At 43.4% G+C, this 23942-nt stretch overlaps 1 long non-coding RNA gene across 1 annotated transcript in view; it reads right to left on the reverse strand.

Moving 5' to 3' along the window:
• Positions 1-23422, reverse strand: part of LOC144819923 (uncharacterized) — a 148101-nt gene extending 124679 nt beyond the window's left edge. The window contains exon 1 of the long non-coding RNA XR_013607624.1: positions 23325-23422. This is a non-coding gene — a long non-coding RNA (uncharacterized LOC144819923). The remainder of the gene's footprint in view (positions 1-23324) is intronic.
• Between the last annotated feature and the right edge of the window lie 520 nt (positions 23423-23942).

Here is a 23942-nt window from a genome sequence, read left to right on the forward strand (position 1 = left end):
ACAGAGAATCAGTCTAGCGATTTAATTTCTAATTTATAGAAATATCTTCATCTTTCTTTATCTCTGGTCCCTCTATAGCTTAAGCTCAATGTGCTCACATTCGGTATATATCGGTATATCCATACCTTTTTAAGATTCGAAACTGCTGAATAAACTCTGCTGTAACATGAGATGATATTTCCTTTTATTAACAGTCAGAACAGACATTTATTCATCTTTCTTTATGTGAAGGAAATACTAATTACTTCATGAATTAGCAAAATGGGCCATGTTTAGTTACCAGGAATGCTTAATGAAGACGATATTTCTCATTTATTTTATATATTTTATTCTTTTTTTTAGAATGTAGCAACAAAAACATATAATAAACAGTGAGGATGTAATTGCATAATGTTTATAAATATCAAATATAATGAATACACGTGTGAGGAAAAAAGGAAAAATTAAATATTTTGTAATGTGATTCAATGTAATGGTGTAATATTCTAAACCTAAACACACACCAAAGCTCAGTGTACTGTGACACTGACATGCTTACCCGCTAAGAATGGGCCTTTCCTAAAACATAAGAAGAAAAAGAAGAGCCAACTGATTGTTCAAAAGCTGTGAATAAGAGAAAAATCCCATCATGTTAGGGTTGTTGCAGTATTGTTTTTCAGAAATACAATGGCGACCTGGCCTCTGTGATATGGAAACCAGGCCTGCACTGAGTTTTGACGAAAGTGCTCCCATGAAGGCACTTTTGGGAAAATCCCAATGGTGAAATTGTGGAGACCTCTAAAGACCAGATGATAACCAAAAGTGCAAATCTTACTTTGGTTGGTCATAGTTCTGTATTCTTGATAAATACCGAGCGGCACAATTTTTACCAGTCGCACAAGATGGCTTCCATTTAATTTCCAGCAGTGATGCACCACAGCCTGTTGCCATAGGTCGAAAAAAGGCTATCCCAGTGGGTTGGTGGCTCATCTGTTGAATGCTAATTGATTGCCTTAATATTGTTTAGCATCCATAGGCAACAATTCCACCTTTGTTGACTAAGGTATCGAGAATGTGTTTACCAATTCTCTCTTTCTGGCCTGGCTTACTCTCTACTTGGAAAGACTACGGTGGAAGTATTTTGTTGAACAATAATTAGATCCAAGAGCTTAATAATCTGACTTACTGAAGAAGGTCCCAACTAAGGTCTTCTGGTTCTGTTTTAATACCATACCTAACTTCTAATGATATAATATCACAAGCACTCATTTCAATGTTTACTGGGCTGATGCTACTTCTGGAATTTTCAATTTAGTCTTTCACTTCTCCCTGAGACGAGTGATTAGATCTGGAAAAGATTGAGTGGGGGTGCCAGCAAGGCGAAGGAGTCCAGGTCCACTGAACAGTTTGGATTCTCACCACTCTTCATCTGCCCTCTGAAAAGGGGAATTGGCATCCTGTGGGAGTAGGGCTCTTTTAAGGTCTGAGACTATGTTAGCAATAGAGATGTAAATGTAAATGTCAAGGTATTTGTAGAGCGCACTGTCACCAAGCGGTTTCCTGGCGCTATTACTCATACCGCTGAGGAACCCATCCTGGCTTTCCATGTGAGGTGTCCATTCCTGGGCACCCCCAGGGTGAAGCCAGGCATCCTAGCGCTGTTGGGGCCAGTGTGGAGGTTAAGCAAGCTATTGCCCAGAGTTGCAGCGTGGGGCCCATGATTAGAATAGGCACCGAGGCGAGAATTGTCAGGTCCGAGGAAATTGAGCCCAAGACCCGCCGAGACGGGAATTGAACCCTGGTCCCGGGCCAGAGCTCTGCATCAGGGTCTGCCGCTCTAACCATTAAGCCACACTCCTCCACTGCTGATGCTGATCATTGATCTTTTAGTAACCCTGGGCAATTTAGTTATAACTTTACTTTGGGGAGGCAACTAAAATGAGGGTCAGGTTGAAGTTGCGAAGTGCCTGTGTCAATTCATATTCAATTCAACTGGATTATCTGGGACATAAAGAGGTTGTAATATGGACCTGTAGGAATGATCAATTCTTTTATTCTAACCTCAAAAATAAACTATGACTAATCCCCAACGTTCTACAAGTAATGCTAGGTAGAGGAAATACAAATCTGATTGCCTTTCATGAAAATTGTAATTTAGCATTACAGAGTCCAGACTTCAAGTTATTACAAGCTCGAAAGTTAGATATAGTTGTACCCATGCCATTCAAAATGGCCAGACTAGTAAATCTAACTTGGAGGGAGAGATCAAATATAGTTATTTAGCGAGAGATTAGACAAAAAGGAACAAGTAAAAATGATAACTAAAAGGAAGAATAAAATATGTAGATGGCATATTTGCACACCACTGACGAGTCATCCAATTGATTTAGTAAAACACTATTCAACAGCTGAAAATCTATGTAAAGTAACAAAGCCACGGTCTTCCATTGATTTACAGATCAATATTTCTTAAGACATGAATTGAGCTACGGACAACCATTTCCTTTCTGCTATGGTGGGAATCACAGGGAAAGGTTTTTTGAAAAAATTAGGCTATAGTTGAATGCATCGACAAGTGCCATGAAACACAGTAAAAGTACATGCGCCAATAGTTCAACTAAAAGTACAATAATTAATGTAATTATTTAGGACAAAGTTACTAAAGTTAGCAGCATTTCTTTATTGAACACTACTAAATGCCACCACTTGGTCTCTCAGTAGTCTCCTTACTCCTGCGATTTGATTAGTAGGATTAAAATGAATAAAATACAGAACAAAACAAAACAGCTATTGAAATATGCAATTGCTGGCTCATTGAGGCTTGGGCACCATAAATTATAGCCGTTGGAAATTAAGAGTGTACAAATTAGAATAAAGGTGACCAGGAAATTGATTCAGAATCAGGGCTATTTAGTCAATGGCCAAGCAATGGGAAGCAGCATAACTGTAGCAAAATATGATAATCAGATTTGAAGCAGAATAATATTTTCCTTTTCATTCCCCTATATATATCACAAGGACAACATGACATTATCAACAGAAGATACATTTTAGAATATTTCCTCCAGTTTCTCATGTTATAATGAACAGTGTAGCCTCTGTCAAGTGTATCCACTCAAATGACATGGGTTGCGAAAACTGATTACGTCATATAGAATAGATCTTGGTAATTTGCTACTACATCACTCTTTAAAATTCATATATTCAATTCAATTCAGTTCAATTCATCTTTATTCAGATATGAGGTATCCACAAAAGTACAAACATACACAATTGTAGCACATGATAAAAGACATATATTCATATAAACACACAATTAGATTCCAGGCCATGGCATATATTTATTCATTCTTGAACCTGGACTTTGAACTGATTACCTGATATGGCCTGGCTTGATCCTTCCTGAGATTTAGGTAACCAAAGCTCCAAGTTATGTAATGGGCAGCCTTTCTTACTAACTCCCTTTAAAGGAATTCATGCGAAGCAGGTATACTCGGGAGGGTAATAATTGAACATTTAAAGATTCCTGTTTAGCTGGGCCTAGAAAGATCCGGCTCTGCAGGAGCATATTTAAAGACTTCTTATGACAAGAGGGTGAAGGGTGAGGGCTGGGTGACAGGGCTACCACCCTTCATAGAAACATTAATGGGTGCTGTTGTTGTCACATCATTTGTGCACGTGGAGAAAATGATTCCAATCTGAATGCAGCAGGGTTAGTCAGACCGAAAATATCAGTGTTATAGATTTTGTTTCACATGCATGTTATAATATGCATCCAAGAACATTGGATGCCTGATAAAATAAATCTGCCAGGTGTCAACATTTGGGTAGTGCTTGCTACAGTGAGAGTCATTTGTAACTTCAAATGTAACTTAAAAGATGTCCCTATTGAGACGAAAAATGAGGCATGTATGCATGTGCAGAGCCATCTAGTCAGACGTGTCTAGTTGAATTACACGTTCTTACATTAAGATCACTAAACGATGATGCAATTAATGTTATATGTGTCTGTATTTTTTTTAAAAAAAGGGAGATTAACAATATTCACAGCTGAGTGTGTACACTGAGATACGTCTGGGCGCTGTAGAAGAGTTGGAAAGGTTCGAGGATGTGAAATTATACAAAGGGGCACCTCATCTGAAGCTAAACATATTACTTGAAGAGAAGATTATACTTTATACTTCTTACTTATTTGGCATCTAGTAGAGGCTAGGACTAACAAATAGGAAAATAAATAACTTGAATTTTGTCTTCCAAATATATAAAAACAGATGGTTTACTGAAAAAGTAAAACTTAAAAAAACTTTCGAACTACTTAATTCAGGTTTTGACATTAAGCAAAATTCAGAGTATTAAGCAACTCAAAACAAAATTTTAAAAAAGAGACACAATAAGCTAAATGTTGATTTTGGGAGATGGTCAAGATGAAATACAAGAATCAAGGAAACAATACAATGCTGGAAATGTATTACCTCCTTGAAAGTGGAAATGGATGTGAAACTGGTGAACATTTGCCTCAATCAAGGTAAAATTCATCAATGTGAAATTCATGCAGCTAGGGCCCTATTCACAAAGGTTAACTTGGTAGGGACTATTTATTGACACTTTATGAAAATTCACAAAGGGATTTTTGGCAGGTTTGCAGAGATTGAGATCACCAACATGAGTGCAGAGGTCTCCACAGCTAAAAGTTCCCTAAAGAGGTGGTAATTTTAAAATGGGGCTTTCTGTGCAAGGTTAGGAGCACCCACTAACATGGAAATGTGCAGCATGCTCAAGGTATGATGCAACTCCTTGGATTGGCAGAAGATTTACCTCAGCGAAGAGCTGCCATAACTCTCCTTCCAGGGTGGGAAGAAGAATGCATCAACACCACACTTATTGGGTTTGTGGAGGAAGGGGATTCTCCATGGTGAAACAGATTATCCCTGCAGAGAACAAAAATAATAAATAAGTACTTTTGTACAAGGGAACCCATTTTGTGTGTACGGAGTTGTCTGCCATGGAGAGGTCCTTAAAGAGGGACTGGAAGTCACATGGAAACCTGTGCCAGACTTTCCATGATGATTCCAATCAGAACGTGTGAATTTCAAACAGTAGTAATTCTGCACCCACTTTTGGAATTAAATATGAAAGTACAAATGTGCTACTTTTTTAGTGAATAGGGCCAATAATGTGTACTTTAGTGACCTTGTAGACTGAAATCCTGCCATAGAAGCTAAAAGATGAGACATCAACTTTAACCTATGAAAGAAGAACAAGTCATAGAACTATTTAGAATCCCAGGTTATATGAGCCCCAAGTTAGAATTTTTGTTTGGATTAGCTGCTTTTTGGACCCTTACTGTGAGTGGGTCTTAATCCCTCTAAACTCTGTTAAAGTGGACTGAGAATGCTAGGTACCAGTGTCCACCTTTTAAAACAAGGCCCAATGCTTCACAACTGGGGAAAGAAGTTGTGTTTTGGCTGCACATGAATGTGTGAACATATGCATTGTCACATCAGTGCAGACCGAATACAAGGGACTACGATCCAGCCCAGCCCGAAACCTGCCAAAATGGGACCCTTTAGAGAATGGTGCTAATCTGGTACAGGCCTTATAATGTAAATGGGCATTCATAGTACAAATCTGTAGTTCCTAACTGAGACTTGTGCTCACTTTATCATACATGTTGGACAAAATCTATACCAAAGTATAGTTTTGCCACAGTTAGGCCCAGAGACTAGCATGGCACACTGATAGCATGGCAATAATAGATCCTAAGTGCAGATTCAATGTCCCTCCTTCTGGCAGTTTAATATTTTTCATATTTCTCGGACTTGGCTCCTAACTAGGGGGCCTATTAGGATGGCGGACGGACCTGCGTCCGACGCCACCCCAGAGGAGGAGGGACCGTCCGCAGGGGCAGCAGCGGTCCCTCCGTGCCAATTAGGATGTGACCGAAACCCTGGCGGTCACATCCTGTATTCTTATCATTGTGGCGGGTGCTGCTTGAAGCAGCACAAGCCGCAATGTTAAAAAAATGCATGTTTACCTTTGCATGCACGAAGCTGCAGGCACCGCGTGGTGCCTGCCGCTTCCTGCACACAAAGGCAGGGGGGTACCATAGGTACCCCCGATGTGCACCCCCCACACCCCCTTCACCCCTGGGGGCCCGCAACGGGCCCCCGAAGACAACACCGTATGCCTTTCCACAGCGGAAATGCCGCCGTGGAAAGGCATATGACCGCAGCTATCCTAATATGGCTGGCGGTGTCTGATAGACACCGCCAGCCATGTTAGTGCTTTTCCGCCGCGGTCGGAAGGCGACCGCGGCGGAAAAGTGGCAGACGGAAAAAAGATCCCCCAGCCATCCTAATCTGGTGGGGGGTCTTTTTCCAGTCCGCAGCGGATAATCCGCATCCTCCAGGCCGGGGGTGGATTCCGCCGGCCCGGAGGATGCGGATTATCCGCAATCATAATCGGCCCCTAGATTCGAGGTCTTTTGTTCTCAATGCCAAGTTAATTAATCTCCTGGCCAGCTGGAAGATGAAAGGCAGCCCACATAATTATGCTATTTGGCAGTGTTTAGGTCTGTTCCGGGGAAGGGAAAGGATGGGAATCAAATCTGCTATTTACACCACACCTGGCCTGGGAAGGCTTACTCCACGGAAAACAGAATGGAGAAGACCAGACCTCTGGAGCCAATCACAGGAGGGCTCCGCTTTAAAGTTTTGACAGGGCTTAGCCTATCAGAAAAGTATTTAAACAGACTACTTCAAGACTCCATTTTGAAATGTCCCAAAATGCTGTGGAGGAGGGTTGGGACAGAGTTGTTGTGATGATGTATCACCCCAGGATTGGGCAGAAGTGCCTCCCTTCTGGACCACCCCCACTTAAACACCTTCATCACAAGAAAGAGCAGGGAAAGAGAGATTGATTTTGTAGTACCCTGTCTGTGGTGCTGCAGCACCTGAGATTTAACCAGTGGCAGTTGTGCTGTGCCCTCTAACTCTTTGAGGTACAGAAGGGGGATGGATCTACTGTGTGATCCTGAAAGAGAACTAGTCTTCTGAACTGCTGAAGACTGGCACTGCAGTGGGGAAACCCTCGTCAGAGGCCCACCCTCTGACATCTACTTAAACACCGGTGTCCTTCAAGTGGCCATGGACTATAAAGGACTGGAAGTGTCTGTTGGATGTTCTTATTTGAGGGTATCACTGGAAATATCACTAGGCTGAGGACAACATCAGTAGATGGAGAGAGGACAAGACAGAGTATAGAGATAAAGTCCATTAAAAGCAAGCTCCTATAGAAATACTACAATTTAGAGGCTTGAGTGTCAAAAGACAATAGTCTTGGTGGATAGCATTGGTCCCTAGGAGGAAACCAACATAAACATCATCATCTACATCAGTCAATTGGAGCCCTAGAAATTTGGATCTGGCACACATTGCCTCATCCGGCATTTCCCAGGAAATTCCACTTGTTGGGTGGGTTGGTGTGCAAGACAGAGACCCTACTGCATGAGCTGACTAAAAGTAAAAAGAAGAGGGTTGTGTTCCTGATCCTGAGCATGCTAGTTGTAAGTGGACAGAAGAGCAAGACAGCAAGCTGGTTCCCATGTTGTTCATTGGATGTGTAGGACATGAGGGAGACTCAAATGGGACTCCCATGCAGCCCTCAAGCAAGACACTAGTTTGTGCCTGATTGGGCAAGGCACCCATGCTTACTAAAAAATAAGACAAATGGCATTTTGGTTGCAACGAGTCTACAAATACAACGAAAATGGCCTGGGATGAAGTCATGCCTTACAGTGCCTAGTGACACCTATTTCAATATGTAGCGTGTGGTGCCCAGAAAATTAGGGGCACCACAGTGACACCTATAACCTACTAAGAACCCTCACTAGATTAGCAGTGGGTCTCAATTACACCAGAGGAGGGCCCTGGGCAAGCTTTCTAAAGGCACTTTAAGGGCCTAATTACGAGTACGGTGGTCTCAAGATCGCCGTACATGCTGTGGCGGTCTGACCACCATATCCTTGGTGGTCCATCCACCTGATTAGGACAATGGTGTTGGGCCATCACAAGACCGCCGCCACCACCGCTGGGTCTAGGATCTAGGATCCTGTGGGTTGCGGCAGTGGGGAAATGTTGTGACGGTGCCAATGCCGCATTACTGTGCAGATCATGACCTTCCTCATTAACGAACATTCATGACTGGGGCCAGCCATGAAAAGGTTGACAGAAAGGAAAGTAAGGGGCCCCAAACAGTGCCCTAGTGTAATTCTGCCAAGTATGGGTGGTGGCCTGGGTCACATGTTGTACCCCCTATGCTACCACTGTCATGGGCGCACTATGCACCATGCACCACATGGTGCATGGCAACAGTGCATGCACGGCAGGGGAGGCGGTGCAGTGCAGCGGCATTGCCTTCATACTCTATATATGAGACGAAGCATGCCACCGCCTCAAGGCCGCTGTTGGCACACCACCAACTCGCTTTGCATCGTTCTCTCGACCACCAATGCTGTGGCCTGGTAGTTTGACCGCCGGGCGGCTAGGGAAGACAGTGGCAGTGTCCTCCCGATCCGCTTGACGCCAGCTAGCGTGACACAGACTTTGATAATTTGACCAAGCACTTCATGTTGGTAAACGAAAGCCGATTTTAAAATTGCACATTTAGAAATGTTTTAAAAACAAATTTGTAGCGCCGCTTTTAATCGAGTGTCATAAAGATACATAATTGTACTTGCTAACATCAAGGGAAGTCTGCTCGATGTTGTAGCCTGCCCGCCCCGGTCCGACTCGGCAAATAGCGCCGTAGAGCGGAGGGCGGACAGGTAAGAGTGAGATTAGCACATTACTCCACTTCCGCTTCACGCTGCGGGTAGCGGTCTAGCTGTTTTCGAGGAGGGGCTACTTAGCCCTCTCGTCGCTCTGGGCGCGCAGCGGTCACGCGCAGGGGAGCGCCCGAGGACGTGCCTGAGACAAGCCAGAGAGAAGCCCGTCTGCGCCCGTCCGCGACCGGACGGGGCCAGGGGCCATGGCAGTATCATCATTTGGAGCAAACGACCCAAAGAAATCTAGGGTGAGCTATTCCTCTCAGGCTCTGATGTGTCTAAGAACCAACCCACGGACATTCTGTGGGCCAAACGATCTTCCCCCTCCCGAAGGACCGTTTTCATGCAGGAAATGCCAATTTCAAGCTGTATGTGATATATGCCCTAGGACTATCGACCTAACCCAACAACATACTACATATATGCCTATTGACACCATTCAGGGTGGGAAGAACATATTATGTAATATAAGGTCGTTACCTAAACACCATACCGAGGTCTGGGACCTTATTTCTACACATGAACCTGATCTGTGCTTCCTCACAGAGACATGGCTCAAACCCCATTCCATCCCGGTTATTACTCTTGGGATCCCGGAAGGGTATAAAATCATCAGATTGGATCGACCAAAGAAAGCAGGAAGGGGCATAGCGATCGTGCATAGAGACGACATTGCTGTCTCTATTTTAGATCAATGGTGCAACTCTGCTTTCGAAATGATGGTTTTTAAGATTGGTACGTCTGCCAAACATAGCAGGAAGGGAGCAGTAATCTACCGCCCTCCAGGCCCCATAAAAAAAGTCTCTAGTATGCTAGTGGAAGCACTCGCTTCGTATGTTGATGCAGATAAGAACTTTATACTGCTTGGGGATTTTAATATCCATAGCGAGATAAAAGACAGCATGGAGGTTCAATCCTTCCTCACGTATGTTTCTCTGCTGGGACTGAAACAGTGTAATAGTGGGCCCACGCATTTGGCGGGTCATACTTTAGACTTGATTCTTTCCAATTTTCCGGGTATTAAGTGCCATATGCCCATACAGACCAACTGGACAGATCATTTTATTCTAGGGTTTTCAATGCCGAAAATTGATACATCTTCCAATCGCCCTTCACAGATTCCGGTTCGGCGAAGGCAATGGCATAAAATTCTGATGAAACCTTTAAGAAGGTCTATGTTGCCCCGAAAATTCAAATCACTGAAGATATTGATTCTGCCCTACTCAAATATGATCTGCCACCCGTGCTGCAGTGGAACAGATTGCCCCGCTTAAAATATTCAAAAGCCGTCCTGCAAGAAAACAGGAAGTCTGGTTTTCTGAAGAACTGCGGTGCCTTAAGCGTACCGCCAGGAAAACTGAGAAGGTTTGGAGAAAGTCGCACTTGGTGGTGGATAAAACTAACTATCTGATGGCAATAAACATCTACGATAAAGCCATCCGATCCGCACGTAAGAGCCATGTTACCTCACAATTGGAGGCGGCAGGTAACGATCCGAAAGTGCTATTTCCAAATTGTAAACACCTTTCTAAAGCCAGTAGCATGTGAAAGTGCGGACATGTCGTCCCAACAACTATGTGACGACATCTCAAGTTTTTTCACCAATAAGGTTGATGCTATCTATGAGAAAATTGAGGCATCTAATCCACCTATAAATAGTTATGATATTCACATGCCGGTGCAAGCAGCTGCTGCTAATTCCGATTTATTCCTCAACTTTCCTAATATCACTCTGCCAGAGGTAGAGATGTTGATCGATAACATCAAAAGCGGAAGCCCTTCTGATCTACTACCAGCAAGATCAATGGGAGTGGTGGGGAGAGTACTTGGTCCGGATATTCAGAGCCTGGTGAACCTCTCGTTAAAAACGGGACGTGTCCCACGAGAGTGAAAAAAGGCTCTAGTCAGACCAATTCGGAAGAACAACACCATTCCATGGACTAACATGTCCAATCTTAGACCTATCTCCCTGCTGCCTTTTCTGGGTAAAACCATTGAAAAGCATACTAATAAGCATCTGTCCAACTTCCTGGAACAATCGGGAAGCCTTGATCCTTCACAGTCAGGTTTCAGGCCGAAATATAGTACTGAAACAGCCCTGCTGTCGATAACTGATGATCTTCGTATGTACCAGGACATGGGTATGTCCGTTGTCCTGGTGCTGCTAGATTTATCGGCAGCGTTCGATACCATTTCTCATAAGATCTTGCTCGAACGGCTGACTGTGAATGGACTGGGTGGCAAGGCGCTGGACTGGATAAAGAGCTTTCTCTCCGACCGTACCCAATGTGTCACCATGGGTGACTTCCGGTCGGATGAGGTTAAGATCACTAAGGGGGTGGTGCCACAGGGCTCGTGCTTGAGCCCAACTCTCTTTAACACCTATGTGGCACCCCTGGCAGATATAACAAGAGCTTCTGGTTTCTGTCCAGTGTCCTATGCTGATGATACCCAGCTGCTTTTTCCATTTAAATCGCTGACCCCGGAGGTTATACAATCTTTCTCCGAGGGGATGAAAGCAGTATCCCAGTGGATGTCTTCCAACTTTCTTCAGTGTAATGTTGGTAAGACTGAGGTGATGCTTTTCGGTGAGGCCAAGATACTATGGTCCCCTGACTGGTGGCTATTAGATGTGGGACCAGTTCCCGAACCAAAACAAGTAATCAAGAACCTTGGGGTACGTCTGGAGCCGGAGCTGACCATGAAACAACATGGAAATATTACGGTGGGGTCCTGTTTTCATGTGATAGGACTCCTCCGTAGGATATTCCCGCTCCTTCCAGACTCCATTAGAAAGACTCTGGTTCAGGCTTTAGTGATCAGCCGACTTGATTACTGTAATGGTCTCCTGGTGTCTGCAAATGAAGAGGTGCTGGACCGACTGCAGGTGGTTCAAAACACTGCAGCCAGGCTAGTCCTCAATGCTCCCCCCAGATCTTCCTCTAAACCTATGTTGGAAAAACTCCATTGGTTATCCATTCGCCAAAGAGTAAATTTTAATTCATGCTGCATTGTACATAAAGGATTATATGATTTAGGACCTGTCTACTTGGCTAATAAATTTGTTCCATATGTTCCCACACGTACTCTTAGATCAAGTGAGCAGTTACTGCTAAGGGTACCCAAGATCAGCAGAACCAGACTAGGTGGCAAGGCCTTGTCAGTGGTGGGTCCTATTTTGTGGAACAGCCTTCCTCTCCAACTAAGACAGTGTTCCGACCATTTTGCTTTTAGAAAGCAACTGAAAACTTTTTTGTTTAGGTCTAATTAGTTAAGCTACGAGACACCTAAATATCAGTTAATTTGTGCGTTCTGGTGCTGTATTATTACCATTGTCCTGACCTATGTTTCTGCTGTCTCCAGCGCGGAGATACTCCTTTGGGAGTTTATTCAAGCGCTATACAAACTCGCAAATAAATAAATAAATACAATAGGGTGGTAATCAGGCCCTAGGTTATTCATCAGGTCAAAATAGTGACCCTGGTAGAGCTTTGGCCTATTGTTTATTCTTTTAGATATTCAATCTGATATCTACACCCTTTATTGACCCACACTTGTAATTTACCCTCAGATCTGGATATCCCAAGTGTATTGTGTGGAGAAATACGCCTAACAAAGTGTTCCAAATAAATATATTTAGAGAACTTGCCCTGCGCTGGATGTGTCGCAACACACATGTTCCCTTATTTGTTCCCAGTTTCATCACCGACTGCTATGCATTTTTGTACCAGATATTTTGATCCCCTTTTTCCACAGCTGGATTCCACTCTGGATTCCTTTGTTATAGAAGATATTATGCTGGGCTCTTTCTAAAACTTGATTCAGTATGGTGTTAATGTATTTTCTATCAACTCCAGTGGCTTTCATTATGTACATTGAGGAACTATTTATACTACTGATATTTGTTGCCTTTCTTCTTTTTCCTCAACTTTTGTGACCCTTGCAAAAGGACACCTGATAGTTTTCATGTGAATACTAAGTACAGCTGAATGCTGTGGCTACTCAAGGGTTCATCTTTTCTTCATGCATTCAAGAAGGAAACTTGCAAGACCATTGCCTCATCCAGGCTTTGACATTGGTAGGTGCAGAACTATGCTACAGTGCTTAAGTTTAGCTAGTGTTTGCTGGTAAGGCCCACCAGCACTCATTTTTGGGTACCAGCACTTATTTTTCCTTATCAGAAATTGACTGTGAACAAGCAAGGGAAAAATACCGAAAGGGAAAGAAGTACGAAGAAAAAAACAAGAAAACCATAGGAAGGGAAAAAGCAAGAACCTGCACAAGTGATTAAAGCAACCAGGGACTATTTCCTTTTTTTTAAAACACAAAGATTTTTATTACAATTTTTAGAGAGATATAAAACCAGAGTGCAATTGTCAAATAATACATCCTCCACCCATCCACACCGCCCCAGCCCTACACATACTTACAGATAGACAAATGCAACGTTTTGAGTATACACTCATGCGTTCTTGGCAGCATTCCTCAGGTAAACCAAAGCTGACAAGAAGAGTTCAAAAGTGCCAAGTGCAAACTACCAATTCAAACCTAAATGACCATGGAAAAGGGAATGACCTTTGAGCTTACATTTCTCCCTTCATGGTCCCTAGCAATTTTCTCTATAAATTCATACATTCTTAGCATCATTCCACTAATAAACAACGACTAACAAGGAGAGTTTAAAGTGGCAAGTGCAAAATGCAAAGTGCTCATTCAACGGTGATTAAACCGGGAGTACCCATTAAGCTTAAGCCTTCCCCTTCATAGACCAGCACAACTTTCAATAAAATGTCATACATTCTTAGCAACATCCTTCAAGTCAACAAAAACTAGCAATAAGGGTTCATAAATAAAAAGTGCAAATAACTTGTTCAACCTAGATTGAACTGGGCGAGCTCTTTGCCCTTTTGACATAATTTACCCTTCTCTACGTAATTGTGTGACATTCCTAGTTGGTCAAGTGATCCTAAATATCCAAACCCTTCCTCTTGGCTGAAATTCCATTCCTAGCATACATTGCTCTTTCCAAATTGTGAGTCAAAATTAATCAGGCCAAGCATTGCTAAAAGGAAAGGGGGGTTGTCATCCAGCCATGACGAGGCAATACACAGCCTAAGTATGCCCCCTCCTTCCTTCCAATGTTGTCCTGTACTCCTAATAATATCACAGAAGGGGTTAGAGATAGATTCAGGGACAAAATGTATTAAAAATGACCTGAAATTTCCTAAAACAAAGGACAACGACCACCACACGTAGCAAATATGTGAACTGAGTCAATCCCATATTCAGAGTAACCGGGGTAACTGATACCTATGCCATCCCCTCATTTAGCAATTTTACTCGGGTGTAATATAGGAAGAAACACATTTTGTAGAACTGGGCTTGAAGATTCGGAGAGAGTAAATCAGATTGTGCTTGTAGAATGGCTTGCTGAAAAGCCTTGTCAGTTATTCCTATTTTCCACTGCCATTTCCCAGAGATCCTACTCAAGTCATCTGCCATCAGGCTATTAGGAATATTATAGGTTGTCCCTAATCATGGTGGATTACTGTTAATCAATTTCTCCCTAAATTCCCATTCGTCAAATCTGGAGGGTCCTCCCCCCTTATGCTGTAAAAAAAATCTTAATTAGCAAATATTTGAAGATCTCCCTGCGGCCCAGGCCAACATTCATGCGTAAATCCCTGAATTATATGATCCCATCAGGGGAGAAGAAAGCTCCAAGTTTATTTATCCTAGCCTGAAACCAGGTTCCCAAATAATGGTCCCCAAATATCACTCGCAGGTTCCTGTTGTTTCTAGCTGGGGTATAATTACTCAATCTGCCAATACCAAGAAGTTTGCGAACAGCGATAAAATCCTTGTAAACTCCCAAAAGGGTCTTGAATCTCACTCTTTTTAAATATCCTAATTCAATTTGCCACCACAAGCAGCCCCAAGCTTCCAGCCCGACCAAGAGTTCAAACAGTGAGGGAAGATCTGAAATTTGACTATTGGAGTGATATTGTAGCAGCAAGGGGCAATGTTGCAAGGTAGTTGCCCAGTAATACAGTTTTAATTTGGGGAGCACCCAACCACCTCTATCCTTTGGGAGTGATAACAACTTTATAGACCTTCTGGGCTGAGAATAAGCCCGGAGAAATTGTGTGAAGAGATTATTACATTTCTTTACTAATTGATTAGAAAATTCTAAAAGAACGGCTCAGAAAGCAATCATTTTTAAAACATTACATCTATCCACCAAAGAAAGGTGCATGTTATTCAGCCTCTACAATGTACTCTTAGTCTCAATGGCTAGATGGACTAGATTTTCCTCAACAGTAAAGTCGGTATTAGCCAACATATTCACCCCAAGATACTTTGCCTTCTTTATAACCCTGGGTTCAGCCCATTTAGTTTTGTTATTGAGGATAATCTGTGTCTTTTCTTTATTCAGAGCATATCCCGACACATCCCCAAAGCGTTGAGCTTCAAATTCCATTGCCTCAATGGAAATTACCTGGTCGGGACTTACCAGCACTATTTCATCTGCATAGGCCATCATTTTCATATCATGCCCATGCCTATGGATCGGGTGGATAAACAAATTATTTTCTAGCTTCTTGATTAACGGGTCAATATACATTGCAAAGATCAAAGGAGAACAAGGACATCCCTGACGGGTCACCAATGAAATTTTAAATTGTTCTGTCAGCACCCCATTTATCAAAACGCTGACAACAGGTTTAATATATAATGACTATGCAGTCTGAATAAAACAGGGCCCGATCACCATCCTCTGCTTGATGGTCCATAGGAAAATCCAGCAGACCTGGTCAAAAGCCGTTTTGGCGTCTAGCAAAATCAAGGCCATTGGGACACCTGTAACATGTGTTGCATCAAACAGCGTGATGTTCCTCCTTACATGTTTGGTAGCAATTCCGCCAGGTATGAGCACGTGCTGCCATTTATGGACTAATTTGGCAATTACTTACAAAAGACGAGAGGCCAATATTTCAGAATAGATTTTGGAGTCCACATTAATTAAAGTGACTGGGTGATACAAACCCAATTCCTGGATGGCTTTATATTTTTGGGGAAAAAATACATTTAGCAGACACCAGGATTGAAGAGGGGCTGCACCACAAAAAGTTTGCTCTAGCAAGGTTTTCAAAATCTCCTTAAGTTGAACCAAAAAAACTTTCTAAAATTCAGCAGGTATATGGTCTAAACCAGTAGCCTTTCCATCCAGCCGGCTGGCCAGTGTGGTGAAAATCTCCTCCCAAGAGGAGCGGTCTTCTAAAAGCCCACATTCCGCCACATTCAGTGTGGTCAATGAGATAGGGTCAAGATACTTATCAATAGCATTCCGTCTCACCTGACCATCACCTACCCCTATCTAGGTATACAATGCAAGATGGAACTGATGGAAAGCTGCCCTGATTTTATCTGGCTCTGTTACCACCCCAGCCTTTGGATCTCTGATCAATCGTATCTTGTTGCTTGGAATTTGATGTCTAGTCCTCATAGCTAGATGATGAAAAAATTTTCACTGAATTCATCAGCCTTTTCCCTTGAAGCTACTCACTTGGAGGCGGCTCTCTCAGCTAGGATTTCCCCAACTGCTGCCTTGGCAGTCGCTACCTCCAACTGGGCCGCACCCACTTCTTTCTTTTGCTCGACAGCCCATATGATTTTTTCTTCTGCTATCGTCAACTTGTCTTGGAGTTCTTGTAGCAAACATTTATCTTCTTTCCCCTTTCTTAATGAAAACTGAAGGGTTTCACCCCGGATGCATGCCTTAAGGGCATTCCACACCACCCCTATAGGTGCAGTACCAATATTTCTTTCAAAAAACTTTGAAATCCACCCTTTCATTTGATTGCAGTACTCCTTATTATATAATATGGCTCTCTCAAAGCTCCAAGCAGAAACTGTCTTGCTGAAACCTTTCCCCTTGATCCCTAATATTAATGGATTATGATCCAACAAAAACTGGGGAAAAAGCTCAATAGCGGATCATGGAAGAGAATACCAAAAAGTAATCTAATTGGGCATGCAATTGGTGCTGCGCGGAGTAATAGGTACACCTATAGTTAGTTGGTCTCAGGCTAGACCATACATCGAGCATAAAGTTCTAAGAGACGGTAGAACTTTTGTTTTCCAACCGGTATAAGTCTGATGACCATCCATAACCCAATAACAAGGTAAATTAATATTCAGGTCTCCACAAATTATGATGGGTTTGGGCCAATGTGCCAGCTCATTTGTGAGCCAGTCAAAAATCCCAGGGTCATCAGCAGTGCTGTCATAAACTGACAAAAAAGTAAAAGAAGAAAAGAAAGAATGCTGGCTTTCAGTTAAATCCCACTTCCCATGGGGGTCCACCTTTGTTTGTGTGCATTGAAACTTCTTGCTCCTGGCTAAAATTGCTTCCCCTTGAATGCATGTGCTCTGTCAAGTCCCCCCTATCAGGGTTTAATCCAATATGTTTAATACTCTCTTCTGTGACTCTCTGATTGGAGTCTCTTACAGGCAGAGTAAATGTGCACCCAAGAGTCGGAGTCCTTGTGACATTTTCTGCCTTTTCGCAAATCATTTAATTAGCAGACATTAAGGGTGATGACCTTAAAATTCTCTAAATTTGCCATTTAGCATACCTGGGTTACTCCTTACTTCAACTGAATTATTATACACAATACTTCCTCTTGTCGCTTTGAATAAACAAATACTTCTACTTCAACATACAAACCTCATTGTGTAGGCCCCCGCCCCCCCTTTTCCCAAGACCCCAGCCCTCCCCTCACCCCCTCCAAGAACCAAGCAATCAGGACACATCTGAATGATGTGCACCTAGCTAGTAAACATGCCGCCGAACCCAACCATGCTGACAGAAAGAAACTTTTAATCATTTGGCCATGCAAGACCTATTTTATATTGGACTGTTTACTATTTTCTTTAGGACAGAAAGCCTGCTATACCAATGATAGAGTCAACTTTGATGGTTAAAATTACCCAGTTTTTACTTAAGTTCGTTGAGGTACTCCTGAGCCTTGATTTCCGAGGTAAAGCTGCGAGAGAAGCCAATTAAACTAACTTTAAGCTTTGAGGGATTCAGTAAGTAGACTTAGGCACCTATCTGTTGAAATGGAGCAAACATTTGGTGAAGACACCCTCTGCGCTCGTCAGTTCCATGTGTGAAGTCTGGTTTAGGAAAGAACAAGACCCCTTCAAATGCTTTTTTCGTAATTCAGGCGAGATTGTTAAAAAACTAGTTGTCCTAATAGGAAGTTTCAAAAATAGACTAAAATGACTCTAGGTTTCTCTACTTCATTTGATGGTTGCTTCTTTATCATGAAAGGAAATTGATGTGCCCTTTGTATTTCCTTGTCCCCATTCCAACTAGAATGGTCGGGGAATGCTCCTTTCAGAAGGTTCACTATGAACTGTTGGGGATTGTCTCCTTCAACCCCTTCAGGAATCCCCAGGAATCAAAGATTATGACGGCGCTGCTTGTTCTCCTGATCCTCTAGCTTCCACATAATGTCAGTTATACAGGCTCAATGAAAGATGCTTTCTTTTTTCAAGGCACCAACTTCTACTTCAAGACTCTCGGTGCAATTTTCCATCATGGTGATGCGTTCAGCTATGTCTGAACAAGTTTGGCTCAGCTTCCTGATCCCGTCCTGGAGTTTTTGGCCAGTCGCGTTTGCCTGGCTATTATTGTTCCTCACTTCTTCTTCAAATTGTTTAATCGAGTGTAAAATGGAAGACAGAGATGGCTTTCCTGTGTCCGTACATGCCTTGTTTTTGTCTTGGCCAGATTATCTAAAAGATTCATCTCCATTGGGGAGGGTGAGCTGCATGCCAGAATAGTCGCACTTTAGTTAGAATGTTACTCCCACTCCGTTTTCCCTTTTACTTGTTCTGTGCTGACTTCCTGCTTTGCATTGTATTTGCTTCATACATGGTGCAGTTGCATTTTGAATCTGAAGGCGCATCATCACTTGAATACAAATTTCCATACACGGAAAATTCTGATCCATCAGTTAATGAAAATAAAAATCCCCGCTAGCTTAAGGGAAGGAATCGCTCACTGTTGCCACACCTCAGAGGTAACCCCACTTTCAAGCGATGAAACAATAGGGTTATTTTCTTCACTCTCATTCTCTTTTAAGGATCCCTGTGTTAGATCCCGAGTTTGGTCATGCCTGTGGAAGGCAGTCAAGTTGGTTTTTGGAGTCCTCCTGTATCCGTGGCACCATTTCTCTCACTGAAGAACACATGTGTATTTCCTGAACATGACATGGTGATGATTTCGGGTCATCCACAAGCTTGGTGCTCATGGGGTGCATGACAGTGGCGGATTGGTCCACCGTCTCCACACCAAGAGGTTCAGTGGATACCCAGCCTCCCAAGAGTTCTCCACATTTCTCCCCTTGGAGCTAATAGTGCGAGAAGGGGGAATAAATTATCGATAGAGAGTTGTGAACCTTCCCCATCAGAGTGCTCAGTTTTTTTTTACCTCCTCCTGTATCTCTTTTTCTTCTGCTTGGCGCCCTCCGAGAGCCGGCTTCATGAGTTGCGTCTGTCGGACCAAAGGAGCAGAGCTGGTTATCCCAACTGTCAGCGGGGGGGCTCGCTTCTTCGCACCCTTCGCCCCTCTCGTCGCCAAAGCTCCCCTAGTATACACCTTCGAAGTCTACTGTGGGCCGGTTTCCTGGGCCACAAGAAAATGCGGAAATGAAATGAAAAAGGGTTTTATTAAGTGCGGCTGCTGCCCTGAGGCGTCCAGGCGCTAGCAAACTAGGTTAGTACCCTCCAATGAGATCAGCAACACGAGGCTGCCAAGGAATCCAGTGTAGTCAAGTCACCACAGCCAAGTTCAAGGCTGTGATGCAAAAGCCGACGTCCTCCCAGCGAGACATGCAGCAATGCAAGGAGCAGGATCCGGAAGCCAGGCCACATAGCCAATAACCTATCATCACAACGGCACAGTCGTGGAGGGAGACAGCGCAGTGAACTACTCAGGCAACACCTTGCTCTTTTCCAATGAACTATTTCCTAGTAAATTAATGAGGCATGAGATGGATTCAAGACTACACAGCTTGCGTATTCACCACACCAACGTCTCTGAGTGGATCTTTGGGCACTGGTACTCATTATCTTACACATTAAGCACTGTCTATGCACAAGATGCAGAGCTTTCTGTCAAACATGACAAACAGGAAATTAAATAGTAGGAAAGGAAGTAAGGCCAATCCAGAGCTATCCGTGAACAAAATCAGAATCCCCCTACATTCTGTTCTTTCTTTCACACTTCAAGCTCCAAAATGGCTCAGAAGTATGAAGGTGGGACTCCAACCATCAGCCCACAGAATAACCCTCACTTGAATGAGAGTGAGACCTAGCTCAGCAATGAAACATGTCTGGATATGTATGTTCATATTGGTAGACACTATTTTAATAGTGACCTAATGTATTACTATGTATGTGTAGTAGTGGACATATGCACTCATGAGTTTTTTTATTCTTTCTCCTTTTTAGGTAGTAGGCAGCCAGGTAGGAAGTGGGTGCTGTTGCAAACAGGGATGAAGAGAGTCTAGGACACTGGCTACATGGTGGACTGAAGAAAATAACCATTATTGTGGAGGAAAGAGAGGCAACAAGTAGGGAAACCACACCAGGAGAGTGATAGAGATAGAGGCCAAGATAATCCTGTTCAACCTGAAGCCATACCAAAGGCAACGAGGAGTGGCCAGGAAGAAAAAATGCAAGATTCATCATAGTCAGCGGCCCCTTTATCAACAGGTCATGAAATCACTATTCATCTAGAAGCGCGTCCCTAGAGTACCTGGGCTTTCTGTTACATCTCCTTTCATTCCTTCTCCAAAAAGAAGATTGACAGCTGAGGTGAGAATCCACTCCAAAAACCTCTGAGCCCTCTGGTGATACCTTACCCCCAACCCATCCATTCATCACCCTGGACTTATTACCCTGAAGCTATGAGTCAATTGGGGCTTGCCAAAAATTGGGTTGTTGGTTGAGGGGGGTGTGAGCCCTTTTCAAGCAACAGCCACAATCCTTGCCAAGGTGAAGCGCAGAATGTCGCCCAGTAAACTGTGCTTAGTCCTCCGGTGGCTTGGCACAACAGCTGTGAACCTTATCTTAGAGGCAATGTGCAAAGTAACTATGCAATACACAAACAGCAATAAAAAAACAATTTAGAAGAATAGAGTTAAATGTAATAAATAATTTGACACCACAACAACAAACATATAATCTGTAGAACCAGAGATATGCAATTTCAAAGATTGAATGCAATTATAGCACCTAAAAGCAAAAAGAGCCATTTGCGGTTATCTGGTTGTACCAGGCCAGGTGACAGTCAGAATTTCAGGCCAAACGTGATGGAGAGGGGGCCAGATACAGTGACCAGGTTTGCCCCACTGAAAAAGTTACCTTCTACATTCTAGTGCACAGATTTCCATTTACAGTGAAGGAGGCAGTGGAGAGCCAGTAGTGCATTATGGATGGGCATGGCTGTAGCAAGCAGAGCAGGGCAGGTATTGCAGACAATCATCACTGTAGAGCGAAGATCTTGTTAGGCATCGCAGATGGCCATTGTTGGCAGATGGCCATTGTTGGAGATTCAAATTGGCAATCACCGTGGATGTTGTACCGTGAAGTGTAGATCTCGCACTTCTGGTTGCTGCTGAAAGTCACTGTAGCATAAAGAGAACGGGTCACCAGAGCTTTGCGCTAGTGACTGCCATAGATGGGATGGCCTTGTTGTGAAGAGGCTCATTTGGGGTCATGAAGAGCCCAAGCCATGGCTCTCGTGAAGACGGACCTAATGACCATGCTTAAAGACTTTAAAACTGAACTACGCACCGAGCTCTGTCAGGACATTAAATCCTCCATAGACCAATTGAGATCGGACCTGACAAGCCGTCTGACCTGATCACCACCAAACTACAAGCTGACGGACCTGCTTTTTGAATGCCTTGCAGCAGATCCATGGGAACTTTTTACCGAACAACCTACCCCCTTCCCCTCCCTGCTCTACTCCTCTCCTCTTTTCTGATACTCACCTTTGCCTCCACCTGTCCTTGCCCTAATCCCCACCCTGTTTACCTGTGAATTTCCCGCGTCATTTGAGAGCTAGCTATTTTGTCTGATGCCCGATGGAGCAACCTGGTTTAGCTATAGGGAAGACCAGTCGGGGACGTCACCTACCCAGTCGGTATTTAGCCAGACTTCCTTTTGTCTCTCCTATCGTCTCTTCTCGCTTCCCCCCTCTATTTATATCTCTACTTCTCCCCTCTCTCAATGTATTGAGACTGAACTTTTTGTCTGCTGCCCGATGGAGCTACCTGGTTTAGCTATAGGGGTGATGGGCAATGGAATCCCTCCTTGGCCGTCACCTACCCAGTCGGCATTTAGACAGATTTCATTTCGTCTCTCCTCGTTGTCTCTTCCCATATCCTCCCTTTCTCACCTTCCCTGTTCCCTCCCCTCTACGCTCCATTTATTTTGCCCTCCATGTTATTTAATGTTTCTCATTGAGACCTAGCTATTTGGCCAAAGCAGGGTGGAGCTACATGATAGCTATAGAGGAGATGGGTTTCGGGATTTCCACCTTGACCGTCACCTACCCAGCCGGTCTCTGCACGGACTTTCCTTCGTCTTTCTGCCGTATCTCCCTCCCATCCTGTTTTTATGCAATCCTCTCCCCTTGACACTTGAGACCGAACTACTTTGTCTGATGCCCGATGGAGCTACCTGGTTTAGCTATAGGGGAGATGGACCGTGGATTCCCTCCTTGGTCATCACCTACCCAGTCGGTCTTTGGAGAGGCTTCTTCCCGTCTCTACGGTTGTCCCTTCCCTTATTCTCACGTTCCCACCTCACCTACACCCCACTTCCTTTCTCTCTCCTTTCTCTCCTCTCCTAATGTATTGCTGACTGTCTGATGTAATGTTGTAATTGTTAATATTTTTCTGTTACACTGTTAAACCACATTGTTGCACTTCCTTTCATCCCTCCTGTCGTCTCCTTCTCCCCTCCCGAAGGGCAAGTATGTGTGCAACATAGAACTTTGAGTTCATGGTAATTTGCATCTCTTAAATGCGAAATCACCATTTTTTTTGTTGCATTGCATTTAGGGAATCGCAATTTACAATGATGCATGCACCCCATAGTGTCTTACCTGGTAATGCCAAATATGCCTGCTGTGTGGAGAGGCCCCTTGATGTCAGTTGGTTCCCGATAGTCTGTGAAGGTGACTGTGGATATGCTTCCCTTGATGTAGGAGCTACAAAAAGAGTAAAGAAAAAAGTTTGTTTTCTAATAGTGTGAGTCAAGCCTCTGTGATAAGTGTGATACCTTGTATTGACGTAGTTCAATGTATAAGAGGTATGGACTGTATTTTTTTCACGTGGACAAACTGATACATTGAAAGACAGTTAAAAATTAGAAAAGGTCAATGAGATGCAAATGTGTATCCATACTCATGTATGTACTGGTATAGAAGACTTACCTGACCAGTAGAAAGCTGAATTGCTGAAGAGTTCCCTGATGTGGTGTGATGGCTGGGATGTAGGGTGGCCCTTAGATGGTGTTGTGTCTCTGAAGCTGCAGAGAGAACCAGATAGGATGTAAGGAAATATCACAACTAAAATAGTAAAAGGCCTTGGGAACATGTATGGTGCTCAATACAAGTGAGACAGAGTGATATTGCCTCATGGAATTCAACTTCACCTATTTGCAAGTGGGTCGGCTTTTCCACACCCGTTTCTTTTGGTTGTGAAAGAACCAGATCAATTTTACCATGTGCTAATTCCGCAAAATAACATTGCATAATAGTTTGGCTGCAACATGCAATCCTGTCTCATTACTTGTTTTATTTGTTTAATGAGGGAGTACACAATGCTCCCACCAGAAAATGTTTCACCTTGTCCCACACTCCCCTCCTATGTCACTCCCTGATATTGGAACACCCAGAACGTGCAGATCATACAGCAGGGCAAGGTCAATGGTGGAGAATATTCAAGAAGTGAGATAGAGGCAGGATCCATGTCTGTCTCCAAATTAAGGCTTTGTCACTTGGACCAAGGAACATTTCTCATTTATCTGCCTTCTCTCATCTTGCCAGTTT

Source organism: Lissotriton helveticus, chromosome 2_1 (genome assembly GCF_964261635.1).
Source record: "Lissotriton helveticus chromosome 2_1, aLisHel1.1, whole genome shotgun sequence".
NCBI lineage: Eukaryota > Metazoa > Chordata > Amphibia > Caudata > Salamandridae > Lissotriton > Lissotriton helveticus.